Source organism: Saccostrea echinata, unplaced genomic scaffold (assembly GCF_033153115.1).
Source record: "Saccostrea echinata isolate AGI-Se365-2 ecotype Australia unplaced genomic scaffold, CSIRO_AGI_Sech_v1 ptg000029l, whole genome shotgun sequence".
NCBI lineage: Eukaryota > Metazoa > Mollusca > Bivalvia > Ostreida > Ostreidae > Saccostrea > Saccostrea echinata.
The window spans coordinates 35239971-35257293 of NW_026889778.1; the positions used below are offsets into that span (position 1 = coordinate 35239971).

At 34.0% G+C, this 17323-nt stretch overlaps 1 protein-coding gene across 1 annotated transcript in view; it reads right to left on the reverse strand.

The window, feature by feature from the left end:
• LOC133195235 (von Willebrand factor D and EGF domain-containing protein-like) overlaps positions 1 to 17323 on the reverse strand; it is a 67849-nt gene that overhangs the window by 22221 nt on the left and 28305 nt on the right. The gene's annotated exons all lie outside the window — the stretch shown is intronic.

The following is a 17323-nucleotide window of genomic DNA, read 5'->3' on the forward strand; positions in this document are numbered from 1 at the left end:
AAGGCGTTATTATGCCTTTCCAAAAGGCGTTATTACGCCTTTTAAAAAGGCGTTATAACGCCTTTCCAAAAGGCGTTATTACGCCTTTCTAAAAGGCGTTATTATGCCTTTCCAAAAGGCGTTATTACGCCTTTCTAAAAGGCGTTATTACGCCTTTCCAAAAGGCGTTATTACGCCTTTCCAAATTGATACAAAAGGAGAAGACAATTTCACAGATCCGTTTTTTTATTAGGCATGATGTACGAGATTAATAATCTCATCAAAATATATTTTTGTTTGGGATTTAGTAATAAAGAGATTTTGGCAATACTAGCTTATTCTGATGGAATAATACTTAGCATATCTACACTGAAAAGAAAGTTGAAATCACTTGGATTATACCGTCGTAAAAATCACTCAGATATTCTTGACATTGCATGTTTCCTCCTCACTCAGTTTGAGACATCGGGTTCCTTGCACGGATATCGATGGATGTATTTAAAGTGTAAACAATCTGGATACAACACTTCCAGGGATGTTGTTTATGAACTTATGCGATTACTTGATCCAAAGGGCGTGATGGATAGAAAAAGAGGAAGACTGATGAGACGACAATACCTTAATCCGGGGCCAAACTTTGCTTGGCATATCGATGCCTATGATAAACTAAAACCTTATGGCATCGCCATTAGTGGTTGTATAGACGGTTATTCACGGTATGTCATTTGGCTTGAAGCATCAACAACCAATAGTGATCCTAAAGTAATAGCCAGCTATTATTTGGAAGCAGTCAGAAAAGCGAATGGGTGCCCTAAAAGAATACGAGCTGATCTGGGAACTGAAAATACCTCTGTTAGAGACATGCAGATATTTTTACGTCAAGACCATAATGATGAATTTTCAGGTGAAAAGAGTTTTCTTTGTGGAAAAAGCACACATAACCAACGTATCGAGTGGTTTTGGGGCCTCCTTCGGAGAGAAATGGGTCAATTTTATATCGACATGTTTTCAGATTTAGGAAGAGACCAAAACGACTTATTCTGCGGTGATATGTTCGACAAGAACCTGATTCAGTTGTGCTTTCTTGAAGTCATTCAGGTATTATTTAAGTGGAATATGATAATGATTACTTTACATGAAATTTTTAATTTATTTTTTTTTTGTTTTCTTTGTTATAAGTCACAATTTAATATGACATTATTTGTCTTGCTGGAAAGTCCTCAAGGGTTATCTATTTAACAAAAGGTGTAAGGCCCCGACGCTCACCTGTGTCACCTTGACCATGCTGACACGTTTTGATTTTATGACCATTCTGACGTGTTCTATAATTGTTATACGCTTTCTCTATTTTTGGGATAACTCTATTGGTGTGAATTAATTCCTTGGTGTCAACTCTACTGACATAGTTTTAAAATCTGTATGTCGTCGCTGTTCTTGCAAGAGACAAGAGTAGATTATTAAAAATTACAAGTTTATTAATCAAGAGATTGCAATTGTGGAAGTGTAAGTTGTGAAAATAAAAACCTGTTTCAATTCAAATATAAATACTTAGTATGATAAAAGTGAAATCTCCACAAGTACTTGCCCCCTCCCCCCCCCCCCACCCCCTTTCCATTTTTTCTTTTTAAATGTGGGATCTATAAACTTTTTTTTCTTTTTAAGTATTCTAATTGTAAGATTATATTTTAATTTTCCAATCTCCTTGTATAAAGTATAAAGAGGGTATCATTGAAATTTTTCACCCCAAGAAAACCATTGTCAACCTCGGCTGCGCCTCGGTTGACAATGGTTTTTTTGGGGTGAAAAATTTCAATGTAACCCTCAACTATATGCTGTATTTATTACCCAATTAATTACCTCTTATGAGGTCAACATGGTGAAATAAGGACCCGAGACCTGACCCACGAGGTGACCTGACCTGACCGAGGCCGCTACGCGGCCTCGGTCAGGTCAGGTCAGTGAGTGGGCCAGGTCGAGGGTCCTTATTTCACCATGTTGAGCTCATAAGGGGTAATCAATTGTTTTATTATACCGATATAAGTTAAGACAGTTTTTGTAGGCTTAATTACTAAAATAATCAATTGTGTATTAGAGTTAGACCTACATGTACGAACTGTTATTATCAGTGTTTCATCGGGATCGGGATTCGCCAGTGAAGTTGTTTACTTTTCGCCTGCAAGTGTTGTAAGTTTTTGCACCACGGATTTATTAAAATACTCTGTGATTGTCAGTAACATGCATTTTTATAAATTCACAAATACCATTTCCGAGTACAATGACAATCTGGTGCAGACTTTTACTGTACAAAATAGCCAAGTCTGCATTCGTTGAATTTGACATTTTAACGGAAGTTTCAATGAAAACGATAAACTTTATGACGCGTCTAAAGGACAACCGTATCATAAAAGACTAAAGATATTTTTATAACGGCATTTTTTGTAATGAACAGTCATTATTGTATGCATTAATTTTTAAATTTGAATGGAATTTAGATTAACAGGTCATTTTTAGCGGTCATTATTTATAAATGACCGGTCATTATACGATTCCTAGGTCATTATTGCTGTAAACAGTACTTTTTGGAGTCATTATTGAGTATAAAAGCCTTCTACCAAGCCAATGAAATTTGAGTATTCTTAATAGAGGTATAATAATATATTATACTGAATGTTTTATACAGATACATGCAACACTGAACCGTGCGCGCATAAATTCTGCGCAGTCAATATTTTTTGAATATCACCCGTTGTCAAGCAATGTTGACTGTTGCTACGCTGGAGGGCGTGGTTTCATCATTCAGAGGGTAATCGTATACATTTATTGACTAGGTTCGAGGGCAACATGCGTTTTGTCGGACCCAAGAACCAAACTGTGTGTCTGAGGCCGTTAGGCCGAAGGCAAACAGTTTTGGTTCGAGGGGTCGACAAAACGCATTTTGCCCGAGAACACAGTCAATAAATGTTTTGTTATACCTTTTACTTTTTATTTTGACATAACATGATGTAAATTTGGTTTACCCGCACTGCGGTTTAAACTTGGTAAATTCCGTAAAGTTCTGTCGAAATCCAACGAATGCAAATAAGATAGAGCTGACCCCGCCCACACTGTGACGTAAGCGATCCAACATCTCATCGATAGGTCCAATATTTCGCTCTGCGGTCAAACATCTATTTTTTTATGACCGCTCAGCAAAACATTGGAAATTTTAGAATTTTTAAGTATACAATACTTAGGAAATTTTTTTAAAGGTATAACAATGTTTTTTTAACAAATGTTTCTCGACGAATCAGATTCAACTAATTTACATGAAAGTATAATATTGAAATATACATGTACAAAGTATTGAGAAAAATATGACACCCTTAATAAAATGTTCACTTGTACTTATTAAATATTACATTTTACTTTTAATATCACTTTATAGATTTCGTATTCGTATGAAAAATACTAGTAAGTGAATACTACTTTGCGACACCTTGTTTACGCGATATAGGTATTTGGTATTAATAAGTGAGACAAAATTCTCGCGAGCTATATGATTATTGTTGTATATTATCCTTAACATTATAAAATATTTGCATAATTATAAAAAGAAGTCAAAAATAAAGTTCTCGCGAATAAAAAGTGATTTACAGTATTGGGTCATTGTAAAAACAACCACTTATTCCTACGTAAACGTGCAAACACGGGGGATGGATACTATGTAGTCTACGACATTACTTAATGATTAGCACATTTATTTATTTATCTGCGAATACTTCTGATTCCCCTAAGAAGGTTTTATAAATTAAGAAAAGAAATCATTTTTAAAATAAATTACATCTATGGTTAGTGTTATATGCCTGCCTCAGAAAAGTGGCCACATGACAACCTTCGTTGCTTTGATCTATTTACATGCACATGTACATCAGTGAAAACTCACGATATACACCCTAGGTTTCAAATCTGTTAATGAGTGATTAAAGTCAAGGATGGATCCAGGAATTTTTTGAGAAGGGGGGGGGATATCCTACTCAAAAATTTGAATTAAAAACAATTTTTGAAATGAATTCAGTGGTTCTAAGAAAGGTCAAAATAGTAAGACGTTAACAGATAGACAGACGGATGATAGAAAATCCTCAATCAGAAAAGCATTTGGCTCTTGTCAGCTAATGCGCAGATGTACATGCAACTATTGAAGAAGACGTAAATTGACTAAACAGATAGTATCGGGGAACTGCCTGTACGATGAAAGATTCAATAATATTTTAACAAGCTTCTCTCGGGTTGACAGGTAACACTGTAAACGCAATCACTATAGCAATCCTTATATTGAAAAAAGGAGGCACTCGAGCTTGTTAGGATTTTTGGAAGTTATATTGGGGCGGAGGTTTTATGTTTTTTCAAATACATTATATTGTAGGTATGTCTCCACTTTTGGTCTTCCCACCTTCACTTTGGTGGTGAAGTAGTGGTAACTGAAAAAAAAAGAAATAAAAACGAACAGCTCTACCCCGTCCTTTTCAAACTTCTCCCTACAACAGAGTGGCATACCTTTCTCTCTTTATTATGTAAAGTGGGGCATTTTCCGTATGGAACAGTTATGCGTTTTTCACGATTTTTCCTACAGTATACATGATGGAAAAGTGAAATAAATAGAATTTGTGAGCAAAACAAACTACAAATTCTACTGGGGTGCTTAAAACTAAATGCAAAGCTGTAATCCATTGTCTCAAGAACGGTAAGTTATAAAACGAGAGTGAAAGTAAATGATAATAAAAGGAAATAGTCTTGGGGGCAGTTGTTATTTCATAAATAATTTGAATAGGTGATGTCACTTATTCGAATAAGTGATATCACCTATTCAAAATGATTAAGTGATATCACCTATTCGAATAAGTGATATCACCTATTTGAATTGGTGATATCACCTATTTAATTTGAATAGGAGATATCATCTATTCGAATAAGTGATATCACCTTTTCGAATAGGTGATATCACCTATTTAAATCAAATAGGTGATATCACCTATTTAAATAGGTGATATCACTTATTCGAATTGGTGATTTCACCTATTCGAATAGGTGATATCACCTATTCAGAAGCTGAATAGGTGATATCACTTTTTCGAATAGGTGATATCACCAACTAAATAGTTGATATCACCTATTCGAATAGGTGGTATCACTTTTTGGCAGTAAATACCAAAAGGGCACCTCATACAGATGACGTCATTTGAATAAAGAAAAATTGCAATGGTTACAAACACCAGATACACACAATCCCATAAAACTATCATATGCAACATCATTTGAAATCAAAATTCTATTTATAATTACTAAACATACACTAAAATTGAAAGCACCGCAAGTAACAAGTACATTTTTTTTATTTACGACATAATATTCATGATTTTCTCTTCCGTGAATTAACCTACCAATGTGGTCGGCTTCAAGTTCACCAACAGAATGAATTCCCTTAGTTCTTTTTTTTTTTCATTTACAAATTTTTGTGGAGGTTTAATTTTCATTGTTGCAGCTCTTGTGATGTTCTAATTCCAAGAATCGGGAATGCAACTCGGATTATTCCGGGAATCGCATACGCAATATTAAAGATGCACAGGTACTTGTGGACAGGAACACCCCCTTTCAATCCCAGACCATAGGAAAAAGAGGGAAACCCCTAAATAATCGTTCCACTAAAAAAATGTATTGTGGGGTATTTTTTGAGTGAATCGATTAATTGGGGGTTTTCCCTATTTTTAATTTATAAATTGTGAAAATTTTTAATTTAAAAATTGTGAAAAAAATCTAGCAAGTTCTGGGATTGTCTTGATGGAGTTTCTGCCCACAAGTACCTGTGCTTCTGGAGATAAAGCCGGTCGAGTGTTCTTTGACGTTACTTGATAATGCGCAAATATTGCCAAATATTGCATGCAATAAATTACATATTTAATATAAGTCTCGAATAGTACCTTTTTCGATTCCCTTTGTTGCATATTTGAGTATAACCATAATCGTCAGAATTTAAATTCTTATTAAAATTTTATAGTTTTAGGTTGGCTGTATTAATATTTCGATCATCCCAAACACCCCCCCCCCCCCCGAGAAAAAATTATAGGTACTGTTTCCTGTACATGTTTATTATGAACACTAATTTCGGCAACGAAATAAAGCAAACACTTACTTTTTCTTTCTCCATCTTATTGGCCGCTGACACATCTATGTCCCTCAATAAAAGTCGGAATCTGTCTTCCTCCATATTCAACGAGAGAGAAAAAAGGTCCGTGAAATTGATTCATCTATTTATATAAGCATGACTTTCAAATCGCATAATAACGCCTTTTGGAAAGGCGTAATAACGCAAAAAAGGCGTTATTACGCCTTTTCAAAAGGCGTTATTACGCCTTTTAAAAGGCGTTATTACGCCTTTTTAAAAGGCATTAATACGCCTTTCAAAAAGGCGTTATTATGCTTTTTGAAGGGCCATTATTATGTCTTTGACAGGCCCGTGCTTTTAAAGTGGGGGGTCCCATAAAATTGACAAGCAAACATTAAAAAAAAGAACCCCCCCCCCCGAAAAAAAAAATAAACTGCCTAAACTTGAGGGGAAACTTTTTCTAATTTTTCGGTTAAACTGTTTTTAAATGCAATGACTTGCCCGAGTTTAACCATACTGCAACAAAATGTTAAGGGACCAAGCAATCAATTAATGATTTTTTACATTTAAACTATAGCAAGACTATTCTCCCAAAAAGTGGGGTGGGGGACCCCCCCCCCCCCACTCACATTCGTACTACCGGCCTGTTTGAAAAGGAGTTGTATCCAAAAATGGAAAGGCGTTATTTTAAAATAGTAAATATATGAAAGATTGAACCAAAGCCATCTTTATTTATGCAATATTTAGATTATAGTTTTAATATTATAAATTATATTATAAATTATAGTATTTTCTATATTCCTACACATCTCGCAGACAATTGTTTGCATTTTGCATGCATATTAAGAGAAGTCAACACTCTACTTTTGAAAATCCAGGATATAGGCAGAACCAGCTTTGGGCTTTGCTAGCCACGTATTAAAAATTCATGTCAAATTTGAAATATTTTTCTCTCCTCTTGGTAAAAAACAGGCAAAGTATTTGCATAGGTATAATGAGCAATTAGCCTTCAACAAAATTTCTGAAATCCATACACCTTGGTAGAAGCGTCTGGCATCAGAGAAGGACTAAGTTGGTTTAACACTGAAAATATTTCACACATTTAAAAATCTTTTTTCCTAGAAATCTAATTATAATCAGCCCCCAGGGTGGGCTAAGTAAGTCATGTATTGAAAAAAAGAGGCGTAATAACGCCTTTTTAAAAGGCGTAATAACGCCTTTTGGAAAGGCGTAATAAAACCTTTTGGAAAGGCGTAATAATGCCTTTTGGAAAGGCGTAATAACGTCTTTTAGAAAGGCGTAATAACGCCTTTTGGAAAGGCGTAATAACGCCTTTTGGAAAGGCGTTATAACGCCTTTTAGAAAGGCATTATAACGCCTTTTAGAAAGGCGTAATAACGCCTTTTGAAAAGGCGTAATAACGCCTTTAGAAAGGCGTAATAACGCCTTTTTTGCGTTATAACGCCTTTTGGAAAGGCGTAATAACGCCTTTTAGAAAGGCGTAATAACGCCTTTTTTCGCGTTATAACGCCTTTTGGAAAGGCGTAATTACGCCTTTTTTTGCGTTATTACGCCTTTTTCCGCGTTATAACGCCTTTTCGAAAGGCGTTATTACGCCTTTTTTCGCGTTATAACGCCTTTTGAAAAGGCGTTATAACGCCTTTTAAATTTTTTTTTACCGTAGTTTGATCCTAATAGGCTTTCGTAGCTTTCAGTTTTTAAAATAAAATAATTTTAGTTGTCTATATATTATCTTTTTTTGTACATCATCGCCTTATGGTTCAATAACTTGGAAATAAATCGAACATATCAACAAACACTGCATAACAAGGATGAACAAAAATATTTTGATTGCGTCGCCATAAAGGCATTTCTGTATTTATTTGTAAGAATAAGCGTACATATGTTTTTTTTCCTTTTAATTTTCCTAATTGAATACAATTATTATTTTAAATATTCACTTATCACACTTTTAAACAAATATGTTTGATTTTATAAATCCCTCATGCTTTTATTTCGTCTACCATTCTTTTTACGGCTTCATTAAAAAAAACAAACAAAAATTTTTTTTCTCTTGACCGAATGGTCAAACAAACTATTAAAAAATAAGTTATTATTTTCATATTTATTAGCGAGGAATTTTAATTTTTTTTTACATTGATTGCTTAGTTGTTTAATTGGCTCACTAGGAAAAACACATAAAGTAATCGGAAGAAGTGCACACAATTAGTGCAAAATATTAATTTTTGTGCGCATAATTGTTTTCCTTTTTACATAAATTTTCCATCAATGTGTAAAAACGCTTTTTAAAGGAAAGTTACAATCAAGAAAACGGTTAAGACAGCTATAATTCCATCTACAATGTATAAATGTATATAATATATATTGACTGCAAAGAAAGATTTCCGAAATAAATAATATGTCAAAATGTTAGAAATAAATAGTCCGTTTTCAATTACTTAGAAAATAAATAATATGCAGCCATATGCATGCATGTCCTCAAAAACTTTGAAAATGAATAATTTGTCAATGCAGGGTGCTACCCCCCCCCCCTTTTTTTGTTTCTTTGTCAAACTCAAACTTTTTTTTTATTGAAAATCTAGAGGAAAAGCTGACTGCCTAGGAAATTCTGTTTATCTGCTGATTAAAACTGGTTCATTGTTGTAGACTTACTGTATAATACAGCAAACTGTTATTACACGTGTGGATATCTGGACTAACGGGATTAGTTCAATATACACAGTTTAAGTTTTTTATCTGTGCAAGTGTGATGACAATACTTGATCGAAATTTTCAAATGTTTTAGAGTAAATAACGAAAGTATATAAAGACGTCAGTCTAGATAACAAGACCATGGCAAGAAATGTACAGTGTTTCTTGAAAAAAAAAACTTGGATGAACACGCATGCACGGACTAAGCGATTTAAAAAAAGAAGAAGATTAACCGGGCTTTATGTATAAATTCCAGGTAACATATTTTACCAGCAGGTTTCAGTGAATAAAGCAAATGAAATGGGAAAATGCATTAAATAAAAATTAATTCTGACATATATCCAGATTTTTTTTATTACGTGTAATAAACTGAAAATTCCATGTGAAAATGTGGCGATCGAACTTTTTGACAGTATGTTATATTGGCGATAACCTCTTGGGTCGGTCAGAAGAGTGTAAACCAACACGTTATTTATATATACATCGCTTTTATAAACCAACACGTTATTTATATATACATCGCTTTTATATATTTTTTTCTAGTGACTGAGAGGCGTTTACATTTTAATATGTCCGTTTTCAAATTGACAATTTAATTCGTAATTTTTTTTTTTTATTTTTTTTTTTGGCTAAATCTGTAATAATTTCTCCCTAAAACTATTACTTACATGAATAAAAAATGATTTTAAGGGCTTGATTTCGGAAAAAAAGCACAGAGTCCTAATACATTTTTCAATGTGTCTTGGTTTCCGAGAACGTTCAAAGAGACAGGAATAGGATAGATAAACGCTATAGAAATAAACGATAAAGTATTTAATTCACTTTTATTTACCGTATATACTCGCCTATAAGTCGGTCCGCCTATAAGTCGGTTGTGATTTTTGAGGTTATTTTGGAGGAATTTGCAATTGATCCGCTTATAAGTCGGTACAACTTTTTGCCAGAATCGGTGGACAATTTCAATTAATGCTCTAATGTTTTAACGTTTTTCAAATAATATTTTGAAGGATTACGCCGATATTTTATCTCTTTTTCTTCTTTTATTATAAATTTCATATCAATACTCTAATTTATTTACCTGTGTTCAAATAATATGTTAGGATATGACATCGGTAAATACTTTTACTTTATTTATACTCTATTTATACTTTATTTATAATTTATAATCTTAGAATACATAAATAATATAATACGTCCAGACATTTCTCAACGATAATCGTCGAAGTTATGTAAAAAATACTACATGTTGTCGTCCAGAAAAATACCAAGCTTTTGATGTCTCGCCTATAAGTCGGACATAGAGTTTTAGACCAAAAGTTAACTCCCAAAAAACCGACTTATAGGCGAGTATATAATAATATATTATTTGAAAAACGTTAAAACATTTATTTAGAGCATTAATTGAAATTGTCCACCGATTCTGGCAAAAAGTTGTACCGACTTATAAGTGGATCAATTGCAAATTCCTCCAAAATAACCTCACGGTACGGTACGGTACGCTTCTTGCACGGAACGGTACGGTTCGTTTCTGAGGTGTAGTAGCACGTTTTAGGGTCTGTAGTGGTATAAAACATTCAGTTTAATATAATAAATATTGCATGTAGCTGAGTGTAACATTGAAAATTTTCAAACCTCGAAAACCATTGTCAACCTCGGCTGTGTCTCGGTTGACAATGGTTTTCTTGGGGTGAAAATTTTCAATGTTACACTCAACTACATGCAATATTTATATAATGTTACCCTCAGCATTAGCAAACACACTTGACAACGGGTAACACGACGAAAATGTCACATGCGTGTACGGTTCGCCGTAGAATTCTCAAAACATCAGTTATGCGTTTGAAAGAAGCTGAATAAACTTGACGTCAGTCGAAGCTTCTGTCCGATGTAGTTTGATTGAAAACAATAAACGATTTACGAAAAATGCTTGCGAGTGCAGAAATAACGAAACTTTAGATGATAAAGGAATCTCTGAGTATCAAATAAACAATAAAGAGGTCGGTAAATCTTTTTCGAAGCTTCCTTATTGAGAAAAACAAAAGCGGGGAGTTTGAAAGCTTTCTAAACGTGAAATTAACGACGATCTCCGATTTTTTTTTGCTGACATCCTAAATAAATAGGACATTCAGTATAATAAAATAAATAGTGCATGTTTTTGAGATTAACAGTTGAAATTGACACCCCTCGGAAAAATATTATCAACCTCCGCTGACACGTCGGTTGACAATGGTTTTCCGAGGGGTGTCAATTTCAAATGTTACCCTAAAAAAACATACACTATTTATATAATATCTAGAACCTATCATAAAGGATGTTTCCACTTAATCTTATTGCCGTGGCCCCTTTTCCCGACCCCTGTTATATCATCTTATTATTTCGAAGCTGAATTATTTTACATGTATCCATTACTTTGTTGTCTGTATGGTATATAATACATGCGGAAATTTACATTAGAAACGACGCTATAGTTTTATTAAAGGTTATTAAAATGCCTACTTGTATGTGTTAAGTCCGGAATGTTGCGCTTGTCCGAGTTGGGTTTTATTGTGTCTCATTAATGCACGGAGTAGGTGGGCCATTTCCTCAATTGATCGAAGACGTGTAACACAGAGAAATCTGGGGAATCTGGCTGTTGTAAGTTTTCTGGAGAGAGGGGTGCCGGGGGGATCTTGCAGAGATACTCCCTCCCCTAAATCCAGATTTTTATTTTAAATGAAATCCACTTTGGTGGGTTTTGGTTGACCCTTGAAGTCATTTAGTATAATCAAAAGCTAGCAGCCTTACTTTAATCAAAGTACTGAAAAGCGGTTAGAATGCTTTCATCTATGACTTTAAGATTTACAAAGAAATACCTTTGCTTGAAATTATATTAAAGTACGTATAGCTGTTGTTCCATGTCATCAGAGAAGAAGCAGACATTCCGAACTTTGGAGTATTTTACTAAATGACAAAACCAATAACATCCCATTCGTACACCAAGACATAATTTTTTATCAATTGATGTCACAAATGTATTTTTAAAATATATCAAAACGTGATTTCTTTAGTTTGAAAACAGAAAGAGCATTTTTAAAATTCACTTTCGGTGGCAACCGGAAGTGCTCAGGACGAAAAAAAGTAAATTGATGTAGATTTATTTGTCATGCTCTATGGTTCCTGAAATCAGGTAATTGTTAGGTTGCTAGCACACAATTTAAAAAGAAAAAAAACTTTCATAATTCAAAATTTTCAAATTTATGAATTTGGAGTAGCTGCAGGTTTTTAGCTCGATGGTCTGAAAAAATTGGGATGGACAAAGAGATTTTTTTCAGTATTTTTTTTTTTGGAGAGCTTCAGTTCTGTAGCTTAAATTTGAAGAAAAGGTAAACTAGTCGGATCAAAACAAAACAACAACAATATATACTCTTCAAAAACAGAAACGCATAATGAATTTTTTGGCAAATAATAAAGCAAACACAAATGAAGAATTATAAGATATCTTATATAAAGAAATTGATTCAATGTCAAATAAAGTTTAAATGTTTATTTTCCAAAAGGAGTTCACTGCACATTAGGAGTTTTAAGGTCACAACTGTTCAGTATCTCTTTTACCCACCATTGGCATCAGTGACAGCCTGGCAGCATCTCCCCATTGATGAAGTCAGATTTCGGATTACTTGTTGTGGAATGTTAGTCCACTCTGCCTGTAGCGCTTGCACAAGTTGCTGCGGTGATTGAGGTGCAGGTTGCCGTTGTCTGACACGTCTGTCTAATTCATCCCAAAGATGTTCTATTGGGTTCAAATCTGGTGATTTGGAGGGCCAAGAAAGAACTGAGATGTTGTTTGTGGAAAGCTGTGGTTAGTCGGGCTGTATGCGGTCTGGCGTTGTCATGTTGAAAAATTCTGCCATTATTCTGCATTACAGGAACAACGTGTGTTTGCAGAATTTCCTCACAGTACCATTGAGCCGTCAAATGTCCGTTTACGTGCACCAGCTTTGTTCTGCCAGTGTGGGATATTGCAGCCCACACCATGACACTTCCACCTCCAAATCTGTCGACTTCCTTGATGCAGTTAGCAGCAAAACGTTCATGTCGTCGTCTGTAGACACTTGCTCGACCACCTGCACGGTGCAACAAGTACCTTGATTCATCGCTGAACCAAACTGTATTCCAGCTCTGGTGTGGCCATATTCTATGCACTCGAGACCCCTGAAGCCTGTTTTGACGATGTTGCTGTTTCAAAACAACAAATCTCACAGGACGTCTTCCTCGGATACCAGCATCTCGTAATCGGTTTCTGACTGTCTGATCGGAGATCATACGCATTCCAGGAATTGATGAAGCAGCTGAAGCTGCTGTTTTGAATCTTTCACGCAAGTGCTGTAATCTGATGTAGCGGTCCTGAGCAGTAGTTGTCAGCCTTGGTCGGCCTGACCTTTGAAGGTCACGAGTTGACCCATGTTGTCGAAACCTATCCCAAAGGCGAGATATGGTACTTTGAAATGCATTCAAGACCCTTGCTACAGCTGTTTGGGATTCGCCTGCTTCTAATTGACCAATAAGCGTCGTTGCGCTGGGTTTCATTTAGACGTGGCATAATAAGTGCGTTTAATGTCTAGAGATGAAACCGATTTCAACACCGCCGAAAACCCCTGCCCTTTTAAGGCCCGGAGACGCGGTTCCTCAAGAAAAAAATGCATTATCGATTTAAACATGCTATTCGCAGAAATCAAGCAAGTATAAATTTGGCAGAAATTTTGGACAGTCCCATTAAATGACCTTTCATTTAAAAAACAGTTCGATTTTAAAACAGCATGACAATGTCCAATTTGAGACATATAAAATTTAATACCCATAATATTTTATCATTATTAAAAAAAAGTAAATATATAAGTTATGCGTTTCTTTTTTTTTTTTTTTTGAAGTAGATTTAAACTTTGCACAGGGCTCACGGCGGGTGTTACTGGTCAACTCCGGATGCTTACTTCTCCTAGACACCTGATCCCACCTCTGGAATTTTCAGGTGTCCGTGTTTTATGCCATCTTAACATATTTGTATTGTTCATATTGTTGATATCTTGATATCGCTCACTGTTCATTATCTTAATCTTTTACATTTAAATGTTGAAGTTCATTTAATATAGTGATTCTGTATTTTTGAGGTACTGAGTACTTCCGTTTAATATTATGTGCTACTACGGTACTACCCTCACTGGAAGACGGACAAATAAACTTGATAATCAAGTTCTTTAAAGAAATGTACATTATTGACCATGCAAATAATGTAAATGTTCAGATGAGTAAATGGTATGTATGACAATCATTTAAAATAAAACAAGGGTCTTGCACAATATATATAGGGACAGATACTGAGTACTTGACATATGCTTTTCATGCAATACTCTTGATATCAAAGAAAACGTGTGAAAAGTAAAGTTGTCTAATCCAACTATATTAGTTTTGATTATTTCACAAGTACACATAAAGTCATTGTTTGATAAACATTTTATTTGTCCTTTAGAAAAATTATCCAGTTAACAATGTCACTTACTTCAATATTCAAATTATGTTTACAACTTACATATTTTTCAAATAATAATTATTATTTAAAATCTTCGTTAATTGCCAATATTTTTTATTACTCTTTCATTATCTTTTTGAAACTTTCTCAGCTAAATCTTTGCATAATTTATCAAGTTTGATGAATTTTATACGAGGATCACAATGCCGCTTAAAGTTTTCATGTTTTCAATTTTTTTAAAAATTAATTTTACTATTTTCAGTTTCCATTAAAATATTACTTTTTCCAAAAATAAAAGTATGTGATCGTTTCTAATTTTTTGTAATTAAAAAAAAAAAGAGTACAGAATGCACCCCTGTGAGCTAAACTTTTAAAAAAATTTAATTAGAGAAGAAATAACTTCTCATTTTGAAAGAAATTCCATTGTTTCTATTAAAACAGTTTTATAATTTACAGAAACTTATAATGTATTTAATGCTTACAATAAAAGCTTTTTTCATATATTACTTCACTTAATAAAAGGTATGTCTAAATACTTTGGGGGTAAACCCGTAAATGAAAATCAAACTTCAGAGTCTCGCCGATGTTTTGAAGTCGGTAATAACATTCAACCCAGTCAGCAATGAACTCGTCCACCCAGTGCCCCTCATGGCATAATTAAGTCAAATAATTATGGTGGTTTACAAATTGTTCATGAGGCGTGCTATATAATTTATACAAAATCGTTCAACTCTCAAAAATAAACATTAACTATAAATCACGATTGCAGGATTTACCGACGAGTTTATACTCAACAAGTAACCCCTAAAATTCATGCCGAGCGATGAAAGGCAGTAGAGGTAGCGATGGTAACCAGATCATAGGTAGCGCTTTGACGAAGCTTCCGGTGTCGCATAGGTAGCGCTTTGACGAAGTTTCCGGTGTCGACAAAACTTGCGTAAGACCTTTGGTTACATGACATAAATTGATTAGCGTATGCGCTAACCGCTTAAAAAGAAAAAAAGAACGAAAGAAAAAACAAGATGAGAAACGAGTTTATTTCTTTGTTACAAAAATAGTATTTTCGATTTTTTTAAAAATAGGTATTCGATCACAAAGAGTCTATACGTGGAAATTCAGAACTAAATAATTACTTGTATATGTAAACATTCACGTCTTGTTATCTTAATAAAAAAAAAATAGAGCAAAGAAAAACAACTGTTTTCAATGAAATTTGTGACATATCGAATTTTGTATTATGAAACTCCCTCTCTCTCGCAGCTCTCTCTCTCTCTCTCTCCGTACTTTAGTAAATACTGGTGTACAGAATAACAAAACAAAACATTTTTTGCGATGCTGTGGTGACATTTCATCACTTAGACAGTTTTCTTAGTTGTGCGTGTGCTTTTTTTTTTTTTTTAAACTTTTTTTATTTGGAAGAAGGTCAGTGTCCCAGTAAGCTTCTTAGTGTTTCACATCTAGGACTGAAAAACCTCCTTGGTAAAGTATATTCTGAACTCTTTTGAATATAGATGTATGTTTTAATTTAAAGAATATTTTATTCACAGGGGTAAATGGGATTAGATTCAGTTCAGCCTATTTTAGCCCTTTCCCAACAACAAGGTCGAGTAAAAGAGGGGGAAAAAAGAAAAAAATTAAACATGAAAAAGTGCAAAAATACAGAGAAAGGTAAGCAAAATTAAAGCGAAAAATAAGAAAATTACAGAAAAGTACCGGTTTGGAAATATTCTAAAAATGTTACATTTACATACAAAATATTGTATTTTTAGCAATATTTGGCAGTAGTAACAATACTTGGCAGAAACAAATAATTCGATGTTGATCAATTGAAAATGTAACGGTCTGTGTTGGTTGCTTTCGACAAAAAGCTAATCGGAGCTAAAACGTGATCTATTGATTTTTTTTTTTTGTATTCACAAAGTCACCCGAGTCTACAAATCACTTGATAAACTGGAATATTAAACAGGTCACAATGAGGTCAATGACATGTAAATACCCGTGTATAGTGAAGGAAACGGCCGGTATTTTGTACCTTTTTTTTGCCAAAAGTTCACCCCGAGCACAGGCTTGCCCAAAATTCTCATGTTGAATTTCCAACAGTTATACACCTTCTGTCCTTTTGAGAAATTTGGGCAACGATGCGCTCACCATGTATTACGGCTTTAAAAATCGGAATAACTTTGAATATCAATGGAGATTCGTGAATTTCAGTGACCCCTCTTACAAAACACAGCATTGTTCTTTAATTTTACTGACTTTTAATTCCTGTAATTTCGCAAAGTTGCGATTTGGACATAGACGAATCGTATTATTAACCTCATTTGACTATTTTCTATACTTTATTTTTGTGCCATTTACCCAATTTACCGGGGGCCATGTTTTGTACGCTAAGCGTAATCATTCTTTCAACACATTTTTATGCCACTTTATGCTGGATTAAATCATGATATTCAAATTAATTTGAAAATGTTTTCAGTTGTTAACAAACGAAGCAGGATCACTTTTACACAACAACTGATACATTGCAAGCATAATGAAAGTAGGATTCTTTCTATAATATTGAGTTAGGTTATTACACACTTACACAACCCTTTCGTTTTAAGATTAAGTGACAATTTCAACATTATATGCCCACTCCTTGCAATTGTGAATTTATTTGAATGATTTTCATTTCATGCAAGAGCTGGTCATAACCTTGCGGTATGCATTACATGTATAGAGGTAATCTTTTACCTAACCAAGACCACAATTTTACCTACCAATTCTTTAATCATCATTAGTTAGATGAAGATGATGAAACATTTAACTCACTCAACATTCATGCTTTTATCATGTTGCTTTACAACAGACATTTCAGCCATATATGTTACTATGAATCTCTTTCAGAGAAAGAATCTTTTGAAAGAGAACTGGACTTGGGTCAATTCAATAATTTTATTGAAGTTTTATATATTGTGGCTTGCAACATTGATATCACAATCGAAACATTT